This window comes from Acanthochromis polyacanthus, chromosome 14, assembly GCF_021347895.1.
Source record: "Acanthochromis polyacanthus isolate Apoly-LR-REF ecotype Palm Island chromosome 14, KAUST_Apoly_ChrSc, whole genome shotgun sequence".
NCBI lineage: Eukaryota > Metazoa > Chordata > Actinopteri > Pomacentridae > Acanthochromis > Acanthochromis polyacanthus.
In genome coordinates this window covers 34,434,379-34,452,888 of record NC_067126.1, presented here as the reverse complement: position 1 = coordinate 34,452,888, position 18,510 = coordinate 34,434,379, and the positions used below count along the sequence as shown (strand labels likewise).

At 39.3% G+C, this 18,510-nt stretch overlaps 1 protein-coding gene across 1 annotated transcript in view; it reads left to right on the top strand.

The window, feature by feature from the left end:
• LOC110954685 (NALCN channel auxiliary factor 1) overlaps positions 1–18,510 on the top strand; it is a 96,435-nt gene that overhangs the window by 49,511 nt on the left and 28,414 nt on the right. The gene's annotated exons all lie outside the window — the stretch shown is intronic.

Genomic DNA, 18,510 nt, shown 5'->3' with positions numbered 1-18,510 from the left:
AGTAAGACTATGGCGATGTTTTGAATTTAAAGAAATTTGGGCACATATTTACTTTAAAATGTTATCCAAAAATCTGACACTGCAATGTGACACCTTTAAAGCTGATATATCAAACTTAATTACATATTTTCATCTTAATACCTGGGTTCACTATATAACTGAGGGACTTCTGACATCCATGGGACATATCTTGCATATTTTTTATTAAAAGTATAAAAAAAACTAATGTTTTTCATGTTAATTTTGATAATGTCTTTATAAATTCCATAATTATTTATCATGGAAACAATCACTTATTAAAAATTTGACTAAAATGTCAACTAAATAATCCTAATTTAATAACACCCACCTTCTAATTAGCTAAACAACAGCAAAATGAGCTGATTCAAAAATTGTTTTGGTTGTGTTCTTTTAATTAAGCTGAGATAATCATGACAGACATTTCTTTTTAGGCAGTATTTCAAATTTTATATGGAAAATAACAAACTGTATCTTTGTCCAAGAAATCACTTTCAACTAAGTTACAAAAACACCTCACATTAAGTGTGTTAATTCCAGATCACGTGACCTGCTCCACATGATGTCATTTCCTCCTGAAGAAAAAGACTAGAAAGACTCCAAGGCTTTCTGAGTTATTTAATATAAAGTAGTGTGTGAGTCAAGTGTGAATTTATGGCATGTCAACAGGTTTACTACATTATCTTTATAAATAACTTTCAGTTTCAATTTTACATATAATATTTAGAAGAATCTTTCTGTAAAAATGCCATGTCTTCTTTATTCATAGGCAGTCATGTTGATTTTAGGCCTGAAAACAGCAAAAATTTCAACTCTGATACCTGTCATCTATGTTATAAAAAGTCCCGCAATTGTATAGTGACCCACCTGTCTTTAGCTTCCTTGCATGCTTGAAAAACATCTTTGATTATTCTGAGGATAAATGCTCTCTTATGTTCACCATCAAGTCACTAAATGTCTGCCAGCTGTTTAGTTCCAAGTCAATGGGTTCAAGTGGATTTTTGCACCTTTTAAAAAAAATAAAAATAAAACAACTGCCTGCTGTGGCTGAGTGTGAAGCAAAACAGCAATCCAAAAATAATGAGTTGAAAGATGCTAATATCAGATGGGTTTGTCTTTTGACATTACACATAGGTACTTGCTATTTTAAAAATATAATAATTATAGCTGCTTTAATGACTTGATGTAACAGATTTGTATTTTTTGACTCTTTACTGAATGGCAGGTGTCTCTCCAAGTGTGACGTGTGAATTAAATATGACATCCATTTAAATGAATAAGCATCATAGCTGTGACAGTTGTCTGTGCAGGATTTTACTAAAACAGTTTGAATTGCAATGGTTTACTACGGTCAAACCAATGCAAAAGCTCCCATAAAAAGAAAAAGAACAGGTTTGACAAAAACATGTCAAACCTGTGTAAAAATGTACTTTTATGATGCTTCCTGTTGCTTGAGTGGATGTCTATCACACATATTCATGCAGTTTGATCGCAGCAAGAGACTTCTTTTTTGTCTTTATGGTGAAAGTATTCATATCTTCAACACTGCCACAGCATTACAGTGGACTGCAGTCAATTGGCAATATTAGTTATGATCTATCACATGAAAAATAAGTAAAATATGGGATTTAACATGAGGACTCTGGCCATGGCCCGCTAAATGAGCAGGCAAATATGGTAATCCACACAGCTCTCCATGTCTTCAGCCACACTGCAGAAGCATGATGAGAAAATAAATGCCTTTTGTCAGCACATAAGCATCTTCTTTCACCGGCTCTCTCTCTGCTACCCCTGCAGGCCCACACACATACACATGAGCGGGAATGGGATAATGGTATAGTGCATTTGTTCAGGTTCACTGGGTTAAATTATATTAAAGGGAACTATAATACAAAAATCAAGACGAATCTGAGCAGACATGACAGGAAAGAAGAAGACCAGTGTTATGTATCCGCTTCTGTGTATATGTCTGTATTCAAGTGAATCCATACCACCCAATCAGCTGACTGCTCACATGGTGGTGAAAATCAACATGTGTGATTGTAGTACAAGCAGCTGGGTCATTTTTCTGGGAAAAGTGAAGAGTTTCCACTGGGTAGTGTGGATGAAAAAGGATAAATAGTACTGGCAAATAACTATCTACGGAAATTGAAATCGCCTAATATGATGTTTTTCTATTAGTTTGAGTCTTTTCCATGTTTTCTCTGCACCTGCAAACAACATATTCTTTGAGCAGAAGAAATGTAAGAGCATGATTCAGTCAATATACAGTTTTTTCCTGAGTAAATGAGATCATAGCATTATAGATAACTAATTTTAACCTTGACTTTACTTCTGCATTTCAGTACATGAAACAGAGGAATGGATTTATTCAACAGTGTTAAATGAACACAGCTCTAGAGTATTTTAAGAAAACCACCAGTGCCATAATGGCTTTTTTTGTTTTTAATATTTAATGGCACATGTGTCTCATTTGCTTTTGCCTTCCTCGTATCACACATCATCACCAGTGGCACTGCTGTGTTCTTTGAACATACTAGAAAAAAATACTCATCTGGCTTGTATACAGCTCTATTACTGAATTTGAAGAAGAAATCCTGCATGCTGTGTCTTTGCTTCTTTCCTTGTTATGCACAACAAATGTGGAGTACAAAATTCGGCATTCTTTTAAATCAGTTTTCTGGTGGAGATTTTAAGACTGGTTTCAGTAGTGGTATTATTATGAACTATCATTTCCCAGCAAAACAGATCATGTGCATCTTTTAGGGACACCTGTAAATACATTTGGATTCTTATAAAACACTTGCAAACTCAGCTGTTGCAAAACTGCACTGTTAGAGTAAAAATGCATGTTTATGTGGGTAGCAGTTTTCTCTGCTTTTTGGTCTTGCTTTGGTGTTTTTCTTGCCGCTTTGTAGCCACTTGATCAGTGGAAAAGTGTGAAAACAAGGAATCAGATAGCTCCCTTGTAACAGTCATGGTCAGTGTTTGAGGCAGTTTGATTAACAACTACATCTGTGATGTGACGTGCAGAGGAGTTATTTCCATCTTATCGTCCTTCCTTTTGAGGTGCTCCAACTGTTTGTCTTCTTAGTGTTTTGTTGTTTACAGCAGAAATTTGTCAGTGCAACATAAAAAAAAGTTGGTTCACTGTCAAACTGGGGTTTTAAGATAATAAAACAGAGAAATTTTAAAGGGTGTACTTCCTTGATAGTTTTCTTGATTGTCTCAGTCTATAACAGTCAGCAGTGCTGGTTGTGCCAAACACTGGCAAGAAATCAATCGAGATCCATTTATATTCATAGTTATTTACACTCCACAGTTTGGACTATGGCTATGTTTTAATGGTTAATTTATTATCATGCATGTTTTTCTTCTTCAAAAGTCATTTGCTGACACTTTTCAGTTGTGTAGGTTTCATTCCAGCTGAATATGCAACCCACTGATTGTCATTTTGTCAAGCAGAGGAGGAAGAATGTCAGTAAAATCAGCTGACAAGTTCTCCTGCCGTGAGGTGGAATGAAACCCTGCAGACTGTGGGCTCTCCATGGCACACGGCTAACTATGTCTAATTTACAGCTCAAAGAAGTAAATATATTCTGTGAATCTGTCAGGAAATCTTCAGTGGTAATATAACTGTTTGTTTTTAGGATTGGGCCAAGTGAAACCTCTCTTTCCCTGATCTTTTCCAAACTTGACTCAGATTGCTGAGAGATCCAGTTGTATGCCTGCCACTGAGTATTTGCACACAAATTTACTTTTTGGTTATTCAAATGTTTTGCGTTTTTCTTGGCATATGCAGTCCCCACACTCTGTTTGCAACTCTGTGTGGGATATACCCACATCTCAAGAATAAAAACACTGAATATGCTAGCAGGGATACCCAGCAAATGTTGCATTTGGTGAGCAGTGCAAGAGAATAAATCAGTTTATTAAAAGTGATCATTGTGGCCCCTTGAGAGCTGCAAAAAGCCTGTGGTGAACTCGTCATCCTCTTGTGATCTGGTGAACTTGTTAGCAAACAGTTGCTTATTTACAAATGCGGCAATTATGAAGTAAACTGTCATTCATTGTTTTCATGCGTGTCATGTTTTAGGTCTGTTTTGGTCTCTAAAACTCCTTAGGCATGTAGCTGCTTCTTCAGCTACTGAAAATGTAATGGTATTCAGTGACTATTTGCTAATTGCCTGCCATTTGGGGTGGGACATATAGTGTACAGAGGCCTATTGCCACTTTTAAAATGCCCTAACAATGCTTTACAAGTTCACTTCCATTACAGTGGAGTCACTACACCCAGTGATGCAAACTTAATATTTTTCTAACTACACTTACAATCCAAAGTGATTTTACAGTTCATTGCTCCACAACACGTGGATTAGGAGAGCCTTTTGCACTGTTATGCAATACATACATCACCTACCTTATTGTAAATAAGGTATTTAATATTATAAATCTCCTAAAACATTACAGTATTAGTAATCTGTAAATATCTGTTGTGCTACATTCATGTCTCTATTCAGCCTCCATGGACACAATAATACACTCTAATAAATGTACAAGCAGCTTTTCACAGAAAAGTGTAACCCTGGAAAACATGGCTGCAGTCATACTTCCTATCAAGAGCTGTTGGTGGAACTAGGTCTGCGGTTGTCATGGAAACCGCTCTATTCATGCCGGGTGATGTATGACTGCTTCCTGTTTGCTCTCCCCCTGGACATTTCAGCTTGATCGTCTGGACACAGGCCAAATATGAAAATATGAAGCTAATTCGGAAATGTAGAATACCTTTAAAACAGGAAGAAATTGTATGTGTGCATGCCTGTTCGGCTTATCTGCCCGCAGCTGTGGACAGCATACACATGTAAATTTTGTTGAGATGCGGCATCGTAGCTCCGACTCTGTGTTATTGTAGTGACCGGCTTCAGCTGACTCACTTTCTTTTATGGAGGTAGACATGATGTCTTCTTCAGCGCTCATACTATCTGACCAGCAGCTGTCAGCTCTGAGCTCTGAAGGTGAGGATCAGTCTGTCTAAGCTCTAAGCGATCGCCTCAGGGCTATCGCTCAGAGCTTTACAAAGTGGCTAAAAAGGCCTTTCAGTCTGCCTTCGGCCCCTCCATAGCTTCCATACCACGACTCCATCAATTAAAAAATGAGGAGATTTATGATTTAGTGGAAATAATTTACTATTTCCACTGTACTGTAACACTGTCAGACAATCAGCCACTGGGTGATGTTGTTGCTTGCTGGATTCTCATACATAACCAGGAAACTGTAGAAAACGGAACACTTTTTCAAACTGATTTTCACATGATACCAAAGCAGCACGATACAGTGTTGACAAAACAAGAAAGTAGGTTAGGGAAGTGCGAAAACACTTTCAAAAAGGAATGGAAAAAAGCAGCGACTCGACAAAAGAGAGGAGAGAGAAACAAGAAAGGCGGATAAAAAAACTTTATGTTGTTATTTATATCTGCTTTTTGTCAATGCTGTTGTTGACACAAAAAAAGTACTGCAGCTAATTACATGAAAACATTATAGATGTTACTTTTAGGGGTCACTTCCAGAGTGGATTCACATCTGAGCAATAAGGCTAGATAGTACATTTATTGTCTTTAATGTAGCTGTTGCTTCATGTTTTTAGTCAATGAGAAGATGCAGTGATTTGAATATAATAAGTGATATTCTCTTTTAAGTGATGTATTTCAGCAAACAGACAATATTTTGAATGGTAACCTGTGTTAAAAACAAATCAACGTCAGATACTGAGTCTGAAAATCAGAAGTTAATGCCATTTTAGGTGTAGATTCATTGGCAACTATTTTTGAGTTATATTTATTATGTATTGAGTTTTCAAGCACAAAAGCCAAATATATAGATGTGACTACACAGCAGGTTATTTCACAGATGAAAAGTGCCATTAGTTGTGGACCAAAACTCAAATAAGGAATCCTTTTTGTTTATTCTGCATAATGGTTTGTCAGAATACAGCACTCATTATGTCATTATGCACCTGTTGCATTAATATTACTCATTCACTAACACATGCGACCTTGTATAACATTAGTCTGATCTTGGATTTAAACTCCTGCAAGCATCTGAAATCAAGCTCAGTTTCACAGACAGCAAAGCAGAACAACTGTACTCCTTGTCTTTAGAGGTTAATGAAAGTCATTCTGGGAAATGTAGGCAGTAAAAGTACAGCAGGATATAATGGAAGAATTTAAATAAAATAAAATTACACAATGTAATTCAAAAATATCATCTTGACTCCAGTGAACGTAACTAATTGATACCATTTGTAATCTTCCCGTGTGACATATTGTTTCTGGTCACCCTCTCTTGCTCTGACATCTGACCTTTTCCCATGAGACTGCACTCCAATCAAAGAAAAAGAGGAAGAACATTGCCTCTGACAGCAGGCGTTACGAGTGGCCTCATGGGAAATGTAGTGCTGGCAATCTAAAGTGGGGTATGAGTCACCATCTGTCTCCCTCACTCAGTCATTACACAAGCGCTGCACATGCGTGTTTTGATGTGTGTGTGTGTGTGTGTGTGTGTGTGTGTGTGTGTGTGTGTGTGTGTGTGTGTGTGTGTGTGTGTGTGTGTGTGTGTGTGTTTGTCATCAACTCTGACTGCGTTATTTAATGCAGTTTGTCCTACAGTCTGTTTTTGATGACAAGGAAATTGCGAGTTGACCTTGTAAGGGAGAGCCTTGCATGTCACTCCCTCCTGCATGTGAGCGTGCATGCAGATGATTTCGGAGAGTCTGGGAAATGCTCTCGGTGCTGGTAGCTGTTGACACACACGCAGGGAGGATGCACTCCTGCACTACTGCAAAACACACGCACGCACGAACACACACCACCTTAAGGCTGAGACTGTCCTACTGTGTCTCCACTTGGCAGCACGTTTAGGTATTCCAGGCAATGCTGACAGGGTATATTGACATTCCTGTCTCATTGCTTGCCCCATTGTGCATTCTGTGAGAGCTAACCCTCCATCCCTCCCTCCCTCCCTCCCTCGCTCTCACTCTCTGTATGTCTCTCCTTCACTCTTCAGAGCATCAGACTTATTATACCCACTCACACTTCGCTTTGGAACACAGCAAGGCAATGCATAAAGCAGACACATACGCCCAAAGTGATTACTGTGCACAGGCAATATTTGAAAGATTCATTGATTTAATTATCCTATTTATGCGACCGGTTGGCTGATTTGTCAGTATGTCAGTTAATCATGATGTTAGTCTCTCAATCAACAACACTCATGCCAGGTCTTGGTGTCAGTTCTCTTGAGAAATGAATATTGAACAAGAATCTTTTTTTTTTTAACCTATGATCAGCTCAGCTGCTCTCAGTAGTCACAGTGCCAACAAGCTGATTATAAGCAACGGTTTTAACATGGCCACTATCTTAGTTGTACATGATAGCAGGCTAATAATAAGCAGTAAATACAATGTACAGACGACACCACTGGAAATCAGTTTTGATGTTATTTGGTGATAGCTAGAATTTTGACCTGATGATGGTGCTATCTGAAAAGCCAAAAGAAGTCCAAAATGTTTTCAGGTTATCCTGAGAGGTGCTTGAAATTGTGTAGCAAATGCCATGGTAAATCAATCTAATGGTTGCTAAGATACAGATATGAGCAGAAGTTTATGTAGATTTGTAAAATCCATGTGTATCGTGGCAGTCTCGAGTCGCCAATAATTCCTCTAAATTTTAAATTTCTATGATGAAATAATTCAAAGACATGTCTTTGTCATAAAAATCATCATGCATTTAGATTCATCATATGAAATATGACAAAGTCTGCTGGTTCGAAATTATACATACATCACTTCAATTATCAAGTTTGTTGATGGAGAAATCTGTGTTCATTTTTTTTGAGAATTGAGCTAGTTGGGACTGCACAGTGGATGGATGGTTAGCACTGTCACCTCACAGCTAGAAGATCCCCGATCTGATCAAGGAGTTTGTATGTTTTACCTCTGCATGTATGGGTTCTCTCCAGGTTCACTGGCTTCCTCCCACAGTCCAAAAACTGTGGGAGATTAATTGATAATTCTAAATTGTCCGGATGTGTGAATGTGAGTGTGCTTGTTTTCCTCTATGTGTAGCCCTGTGATAGACTGGTGACCTGTCCAGTGTGTCCCCTGCCTTCGCCCTAAGTCCCCCCACTACCCTAACGAGGATTAAGCGGTGTGTAGATAAAGGATGAATGGAGCTAGTTTGATACATTTTGCAGAAATATGTTTGAAGCAGAGAAGGGAAGGCCTTTAACTTCAAGAACACCAAACCTGCTGGTAGTACATGCTAAATGAGGTTAGAATTAAAGGGGAACTTCGGTTTTTTTCAACCTGGGGTCTATTTTCATATGTCATTTCATACATGTGAGTGATGGAGAAATGAATTTTCGACAGCTCCAGTATTTAGCCAGGCAGGCAGCTTCGCAGGTCAGCTCGCAGCTCAGCTAGCGAAAAGTATGGGGCAACTTGCCCCCCCGTGTCAAGGTCCGCTCTAATGTGCTTTTTCCCCCCACACTGACCGGCTCGGATAGTCTCAACGAGTGTCCCACAACATACTAGGGATGAGAAGTGAACGAAAACCTCCACATTCCTTGGTGATCGCTGTTTGTTGTGTGTTCTGTATCCAAAGCTCAGGACGCTAGAAAGCAAATCTCGTTACGAAATTGCGCGATAGCTCGCGCCAAAACACCAGTTTGACATCTGTCAAGGAACTGGTGTAGTTAAACTGCCAGGAACATACTGATGGCAGCCAGAAGTGCTCCGTCAAAGTGAAAATGGCCAAAAGACACTTTGCTGTATGTATATTTCTGACCCAGCAGTTTTTTTAATGTGAACCTTTGCTTATAGCTGTATTTCAGTTTGTCCTAAACTGATTGGATCAACTGACATTGCCATCCCTCAGGTCATGCCACAAGAAGTGAAAGTTTTTAAGATGATATTGCTTGCATATTCTTTCAATTAGAAACAAAATTCTATGTTGATAATTAAACATAAAAGCCCTTGAAAGGTTTTGCTCTTTTTGCTAGAGAGCAAAAAGATGCTTTTTGTGGCCTCAAAAATCCAAAAAAGTATCCTGAAAGTGCTGAAAAAACAAAGTAATTTGTTTTTACACTTGAGACACAGCTTTGTTTCTTCATTTCTTCACCTTATGAAAATTTAATGTAACAACGGGCAATCTGCAGAGTCATGCTGGAGTTTTTTGTTTAGAGGAATGTATTCCTGAGAAGGCTTCAAATTGCCAACAAATACCAGAGGATTACCATAGAACAAGGGTTTTCAAAGTCTGTCGCTGTGGTCCCCCTACAAAAGTGGCATAAGTGAGAAAAGCTGTTTATAGTATACTGTTTGTATTGCTTAATTAAAAAAATACAATAAAGTTAAAAAAAATAGATATGAAGAAGCAAATGATTGCAGCAATGTTAACAGTTTAGAGCTAGATTTTTTACCAGCTAAGATAAAGTCAAAGTGATACTGTATACTCACAGTAACTGTGCCCGGCAATGAAACAAAGGTATTGGGACTTTTAAAGACACAAAACAACAGAACAACACAGTTGAATAAATATTAGTTCAGGGACTATGATCTCTATGTGTTTTTTTGTTTTCATCTCAGCCGTGAGACAAACAGCTGGCTTTGGCTCCTCTGCTACCCGTTTACCTGAGGGCTACAGGTGCTTTGAGATAAGGCTTGAAAAGTCATCAATATATTGGCATGTCAACACAGGAAAGCAAACCTTTAATTATGAATTTTACCATATGAAAATACCACATGATATAATTTTTAAAAAGTAATAAAGAGAAACCAAACTGAAATATGCAATCATATATGTATGCGTGAATATTAAATGAGCTGAACATATAACTAGAAAAGACAGAAATAGAAAATAGAACTCATAAGCATCACACACACAGAAACGGACCCAGTTTGCACACACACAAAAACACAGACACATTTGCACACCTTCAGGAGCTGGAAGCAATGCTTACTCGTATCGTGCTGGCCTGTTATGTTAGTTTGTTTATGTGTGCCGAGGGAGTGATAACCTGCTACTGCTGCTAACATTTCTAAACAGCTCCAGCGGCAGCTCACACTGAGAAAACGAATGGGCAGATTTCACCTGAGTTCGGTTGTTTGGCGGAAAGAAGTCTTTGAGACAGCTGGTCTCTTTGTCAGCTCAGAAACACCCATGGGATTATTTATCTCGACCATGCTGCATGCTTATACTCTTCTCATCCACATGATACCTCTCAACAGCTGTCAAAAGTTGCTGTATCCAGTGATGGTGAAAAGACATATAGTCATATTTTTTTGAGCTGTTGACTTAATACCACTTTAGGACATGCTTTGCTACTTACTTGCTACATACTGTGTATATTTTTGGTTGGTGCTGTGGATTACCAGTCTAGAAAAAAATAGACAAGGCTTTGAGTAAAACAAACAACACCAAAAAAAAAACAAAAAAACACCAAAAAACAGTGACACTGTTGCTAGAGGAAAAGGATGAAGAGAAAGGACTGATGGAGTTCTTTATGGAAGGGCAGAACAGCCTGTAGAAAAGAGACAAGATAGAGGGCATAACTCTGGGAGTAAATTGTGTGGAAACTCTTTGAAAAAATGGAGAAAACATAGGCAGTTTAATGTCAGAAAAAATATTAAGCTGTCAGTTGGAAAATGATCCACCACTGCCAAAAAGTCAAATGAACTAGTGTGGATACAAGTGCGCACCCACACACACACACACACACACACGCACGCACGCACGCACACACGCACACACACACACACCATATGTGTTCGCCATCAAGAGAGATTGTCCTCCCATTAAAAAACAGTCCAATAGTTTGTCAAAGAACTTTGCAACAACACATACTTAGAATTGTTTGTGAGACTACAATGTCTATGTAGGGAGGAGGTTGGGTTGGATGGACGGATGGCTTGAGAAAACATTTAACTTTACCAGGGGTGATTGCCGTTTTGTTTTTCATTTCAAACCAAAAGCTAGCGTAGGAGCCAATTAGACCTCATTTCTAAAAAAAGGAACCAATCTTTATCCTGGCAGGTGTTCCACTTGAAAACTGATACAACACATTGCTGCAAAATTTCTGCAAGTGATTTTTTGTGGTGTACTATAGAACATGTTGAAAATGAAATATCTCATTGAATGTGGAAAGAAAATGAACGTATCCAATATTCATTCGCAAGTTTTGACTTTAAATCACAAAATACGACAATCAGTCCTCATCCAGGTGTAGCATTTCAGTAGCTTCAAGTGGTGACTTAGCTGCTACAGTCAGCATCATTTTAATCATAACTGTTCCCTACCTTCTGCCCATCTGTGGTCTGTACTGTCAAGCAAGTTCAACATATGCAGTTCCACTCAGTGGTCAGACAAAGCTGGTTACCCAGTATTTTCAAACCTAGCTATGAGTGCATTCACATCAAATTGCCAGTGTTAGCACCAGATGACCACGTGCAAACATGAACAAGTGTAGACTTGTATTTTTCTCAATTAAGCACAAACTGTAAACTTCAACCTATATGAGGAATCAAAAAATGACTAACATAACTCATTAAGGCCTGTGTAGATCTGACTATGATTAGAACTGTAAATTCCATTATATGTGCTGCTTAGGAATAGCCTATTCTTATTGTGTATGAGAGCTTTATCCCTCTGGTGCATGACCACAGGATCTGTCTTATCGACGTCTAAGCAGCCATGCAACATATCCTAGGAGCATAGTGATATGTGGCAAGACACAGTTAGTCTCATTTGCTGCTCCTCATTTGTACACACTTGTGATCTAGGCTACTTAAATCAGGGACATCTACTCACCACTGGACACCTTGGGAAATTCCCAAACAACTTTTAAATTACCTGTTGTTGATCAAAAATGAAAACAGACTCATTAACTGCTTGCCTTATTTCTTGCAGCACATGTTTTCAGAGACACATTTTTGGGAACTGCTTTTTTAATAAAAAATGAGCTGCCGTGCTGGTTGGGTTTGAAATCCGGGACCAGACGAGTAGATAGGTCTCATATTTATTTTTTCAGTTGCAGCTAAAGTTTGCTTTGGTTTTAGGAGGATGTAACTTGAATTGGTTACCTGATGGAGAGCAACGTCAGTCCTCTGTCATGATGCTGTCTAGTCATTTGCACATTCAATGTCCATTGCTGGGAAGCAGTGCAACCCCTTTGTGTTCAGAAACTCCCCTGCCAACATGTAGCATTATTCTTACATCTGCAGCCCTGTATTAAAAGATCATGGGAACAAGTGAAGGACAAATATAAATCCACAGAACTATTTAAAGCAAAGAAGGCAGATGGTTGCCTTCTCTGAGCCTTGTTCTGTCTGAGGTTTTATTTTGCCCCCCCCCCTTAAAGGGGGTGTTTTTGTGGTACCTTCCTACTCTTGCAGGTTGTTTGCTCAAAGGTAATCCAAAGTCGCCTTTGGATTGTTGGGTTCTCTGTTCTTTGTTTAAAATTTATGAGGTCTTTACCTTACCATGTGATGTGCTATTAGATGATATATGTTGTGAATTGGCTCTAGATAAATAAAATTGAGTTGAATTCAACATATATAATGTATTAATGCGAATTTTCTAAGGTCTTCAAGCACAAGGCTTTTGTATTATAGTCAATCCTTGTTGAACTATATGGCTATAAAAAGGCCTATAAATCAGTAATATGTCTTTGGAAATCGCTTGGAGTCAGCAGGAAGATTAAAAAAAAACAAAACAGGTCAACAGGTCAAGAAAAGGGTATAGATGGTCTCTAAAAAGCAATAGACCCTCTCACAATGTACGAATTGAGCTCTGCAAGATCTTCTCGAACTGATAGGTCAGTGAGTATTGCTTTTCTGTGTGTTGATCTGGTATCTCGAACACAACCTGGTCCGGGATAGGCTAGGTGTGCACCATCGGTTACCATGGTGGTGTATTTGGGTTAGAAGTGAACCAGCAACATTATCCTGAAACACAGTTGAAAAATATCTGTACTCTATTATCGTGAATTCAGAGGGTAGAAATAAACTCCCTATATGGTGATTCAGGTCAGAGCACTTGAGTAAAGAATATGAATTACGAATATGGTTTTCAAAATTCTCATGTGACAATATTGAATCATTTAAAATTGAATATACTGAGTCCGCAATACTAGAATCAACCTGTGAAATATGCATTAATTTAAAACAGAAGATTGTTAGTATCCCCAAGCTGCTACAACACCCAAAGCCCCTACATACTGAAGACATGATTGAACTTTCCTCGATGATAGCCAAGTTCATAACATTATAATCCTCTATTAAGGTCATATAAATGGTAAACAAATGTGAACAGAAACATCTAGTTATATTTGCACTAATTAACATAAACAAGCACATGCTCACACACATATACACACAGTCCCACTGAAGTGCATTAAGCGATTCAGGATTGATCAGAATCCCAGGGAGCGGACCACTTAGCTCTTTTATTAATAAGTGATACAGGCTAGGAAAGCACTGAGGCGCTCATCTTTACTTAGCATATTAAGGCAGGAACCTTTTCCTTCAAGGCTTAGAGGCAGAAGCCACTTATGGGAGGTTTGTGGCTACTGCATTCGCATGCTGATGACATTTAGCTGAGCAAGGAGTCAGGGGACCTTATTTAGAAGATGGAGACATTAAGACATGGCAGTAAGCTGGCAGACCAAAGTCATAATATCAGACCGAATAATGTGGGGAAGTGGAGTGAGTCCCCAAGAGACGCGCTTGTTTGCTCTATTATCATACATATTTGTTATCACTGCATCTTTTACAGAAGTAAAAAAGAAGTTCAAATAGAGAGGAAATAACTACACACCCATGCCGGGTTTTTCTTGCATTTTGTCAATGTTGATAGAAGGTTTTCAAACCCTTCTTGTTAAATAAGATACATCTCTATGAGTTTTGAAAGACAGGTAAAGCTGGAAATAGAGTCTGGGTTTACTGCAGACATCTTTAATGATTCGCTTCTGTTGTGATACAGCAAAAGTTGTCGAGTTACACATGCGGCGCTTATTGCTACGGTGAAAATCACAGTTATTCAGGGGATTAGATGTGGCGTGTTTGTTCAGTCGGAAACGATAAGAGACGCAAAGCCTGCTGGTGTTTATGTTTCAGCATGCTGTCGAGGAGGCCTGCAGGTCGCAGCTGCCAGGTAGGCAGACAGTGGAGGGGAGGGGGAGACAGTCACATACAGACGACACAATCCGCCACGATGCCACTAAGCTGGCACTGACAAAGACCCGCGGGTATGCAGGCAATACATGTCCAGGAATCTCTGCGTTATGTAACAGCTTGTACACTGTGGAACATTTAAGGCCACACTGCACCTGAGGCGGCACATGCACGTGCTTTCAAACACCCTAAATGTTGTCACTGTCTCAATGGGCAACCAAATAACCATGTCACATGTCAAGGTGCGCCTTCTCTTTACCTTATCCAGCACCACATATTATGTGTGACAGCCCTGCATGTCTGTTACTCAGAAAACTGAAGCTTCAGTTGCAGATCCTCATATAGAATGCGTTGCAGTGATATTACGAAAATACAACCGCAGAAATGCAGCGCTCACCTGTGGGTTCTGAGACTACCTTCCTCTAGAGGCAGCGAAGTTAGCATCCGATCTCATCACTGCCTGCCATGCAGACTTTGATGTTTCCTTTGGTCAAAGCCAATTAAAATCTTAACATCCAGTGTATTACACATGAGACTGCTGTTAAAAAGATTTTAAAAAATAGATATATAGTGATTACCATTGCTACAAACTAGTCAACAAATATGAAAATGATCACAGAAACTATCACGCAGAACCATATGCATCAATCAGCCACAACGTTAAAACCACTGATGGGTGGACCGAATTACATTGATTCTCTCGTTAAAATTCAGTGTTCTGCTGGGAAATCTTGAGTTCTGGCAATCATTTGGATGTTATTTTGACCACCCACCTAAACATTATTCGAAACTAAGCACAAACCCCTACAGCAACAGCATTCCCCCGACCGCAGCATCTTCCCCCAGCAGGATAATATGTCCCGCCACACCATAAAAACTGCTTAAGAACAGCTCAAGGAACATCACAACATCCAGCTTGCTCATCCATTTAATGCATTCGAACAAGCCTGATACAGATTCTCCATTCTGTAACCAATGGGACCGAAAAAATCTGGTGCCAGACAACGGAACATCTTTTCAGGTCCTGCATCTATTCTCAGAGCTGGTGGACCTACACAATGTTAATGTGGAGACCTGCGGAAACAAACCAGTTGTTGCTGAGAGCCTGTGGTCCAGCCTCGTTTATTCTACATGATGTGCTACCAAAAAGACTTGCTGAGATCCAAAAGCATAGTCTAAGCAACCTTTATTGATAAAACCTGAACTACAATGGACATAAATCGTAATAATAATACATAATATTTATATTGTGCCTTTCAAGACACACAAAGATGCTTTGCAAAGTAGGAAAGAAAGTAACAAAAACATATACTGTATAGATAAATAAAAATCTAGTATCAAATTATACATATAAAATATAAAAAATTCAAAAGGTAGCTTGGCATGGTGATAAACAACAAAAAAAATCTACCAACTCACCCTCTCTCCTTCTCCCAACACACAGGTGTTGTGGCACTACCCTCCATCCCCAAAATCACAAACACTAATAGCATCACAGCACAAATCTCATTAATATTAGTGCAGATCAGTAGTCACTAAATTCAATTCATGGCTCCTATCGTTAGGCAGGTTTTAGTGTTATGGGTAAATCTGTGTGTTATAGCACAGGACTGAAACACGGGTGACTGTCGACACTTCAAACCTCCTGTCTGAAGTGAGCAGTAAGATGGCTCTGGAGGAAAGTGTTGCTTCCAGTGGTCCTCTGGATGAGTTGCATCAATTCAGTTCAGTCAATTTTGTTTATGTAATCGTTAGAGGGCTTTACAATCTGTAAGCAGGTATCAAGCCGAGGGAAGTGCAAGCTGTTATGAAACACAGCTAAGATGAGCTTTTGCAGGGGTGATATATCAAAAGCAGTAGCCTGGCAATGTTATGTCATAATGGTGGGAAAGGGACTCCCGACATTTTGTGCCGGTTAATTGTGTCTTCCTGAGGATAATTTCCCTGGTTGATGAAATGCAGTAGACAAAGGGTGTCCTCAGACAACAGCCAGTGCCCACATAATAAAGACATCAGTAAGAAAGCAGAGCTTGCAGCAGTGCTCTCCCTAATAACAGCACAGATCCTCACACACCCCCTCCTGACATGGCTTTGTGTTTCCTGCACGTCCAGTCTGTTTGTGTTCATGTATGTGCATGAGCGCACGTGTATGTCCACCCTTTTGCGCATAGTATGTGGGGGAGGAGGAGGAGGTGTCAAGCACACAGTGGTATCCAGGAAAAGATTGTTCTGTTCTTGTAGATGTGTGTGGGAGGACACTGTGGAGTGGGGGGGTCATCTGGGACTGTGGATACTTGGGGAATTAAGGAATTACTTACTCTGTTTTCAATTTAAATGCAAATTTTGGGAATGTGAGCTCCTAGGAGTGTGCAGAGAGAAAAGTGGGCTATGGATGTGTGTACAAGGATGTTTAGAGGCTTGAGTATATTACCCATTATTACCTGTTGTTAGTAAGATCTCCAAGGGCTAGACCTGGTGGGATCATTACATCTGCCAGACAATGACCTGAAGAAGGTCAGCGCTGTCTTTGTGCCAACAGCAGCGTTTTTAAAAGCTGTTGCTTGCTTGTCCATTAATAATGTCACAGTAACTCTGTTATAAGCTACAAGTCTGGACTCTGCAGTCAGACCGGTAGAGGACACGGCATATGTAAGGCCTTATAAATGTCTGCCCTTCTTTTATAAATTCCCGGGAGTAACTCTTACAGGCTCATTTACATAATGGAATAGAACAGACTCGTTGGGGATTGTGACTATGCAGAAATATGCTGTAAATTTTCAGTTTCATAAAACACATGGTCATGGCTGGGAAAGCCATATCTCCACACTTCTCTGGTAGCACAGAATCTGTATTTGCAGACGTGAGTGGAGTAGCACCTGACTTTGGGGAGTGAGTGAGCAAAGGAAACACGGGAGATGACAAATTGTGAGAGAAATGAAACTGGGAAGAGAGGACAGAGTAATAGGCAAGGTCAGAGACAAACAAAAAAAGACACAAATGAGGTTAAGTGGATCTCTGGAAGATCAAGACAGATATGCAATTAAGGTTAGGGTGCCAAATGTACAGTGTAACACCCACAGATGGTTTCATCTCTAAGGGATTGTGTGGAGTGGGTGAATAGCCTCATGGGTAGCACACCATTGTGGGAGAACTTCATTCCAAGTTCCTGCAGTGAACATGAAAGGTCTTAATAAGTAAGCAAACCTTCATCGCTTTTACATGAATAATTGATCAAATCTCAATTAGCTCTTGAAGGCAACATTTATTCATAGCAAAAATATGGACTAGACCAGATCAATGCACCACATACAGAAATAATATTCTGTGCAGGGCTTTTACATGAATGGAAGGAGATCTCTACATAATTTTGTTAAATTTCGTTCTAATCTCTGCCTTGTAAACTTGTTTAGCTTTTCTAAAGAAAGTCTAAAACTCTAAATGGTGTTTGTCAATTTGAGCATATGTTCACAAAAATTACTGCAATGACTAACCTAGCAGCAGGTCAGTGTGACCAAAGACGATGAATTATGTCTGTGGTAGAAAAGACAGTAGATGCATGGATGAGTCCAGCCTATAATTTTCTTACTGCCAATTCTATTTGCGGTGTAAGCAGTGTTGGCTGTGTCGTCAAAGCCTGGCATTGTTTATCTATAGAGCTCCATTGTAGCCCATTGTTGTCCAAAAACAGTAATCAGTGTGCCACACCATTGCAATCAGTGATATGTTCCTTCTTTACCAGTTTGCTGCAGTTTGTTTCCGGATGTTTCTGCATAAACTATTCGGCTGCCACCAGCATTCGTTGTCCATCAAAACCACAGCTGAAACAAATTTACTTCATTTTGAGCAACATTTGCTAAAAACTACAGCGTCATTAAAAGTAAAAGTGTACAGAATTCAGACATGTTTAAATATTTATGTTTTCAGTTGAGATGAATGGGCTGAGAGCTGAGAGCCAGACACAGTGAGTCAGAAAGCATCCAGAGATGGACTCACATACTGTTGCTTTTTTTATTGTACTTATTGACAGTAGTAGACTACACTTGTCATTTGAAAAAAGGTAAAACTGCGCTGAGTTTGGTCATACATCTGGATTTGTAATCATACTACAGCTTGGCACTAACCCATCTTCTTGGAAGATTTATGTGGAAGGGCCCTGAGCTCTAACTTCTAGCCGAGCCGACCCTGAACCGCAATGAGATATAGGCTATTAATTATTGAAGTGAGATATGGGTTATCTATTATTGCTGTGCACAGAAAAGAGTGTT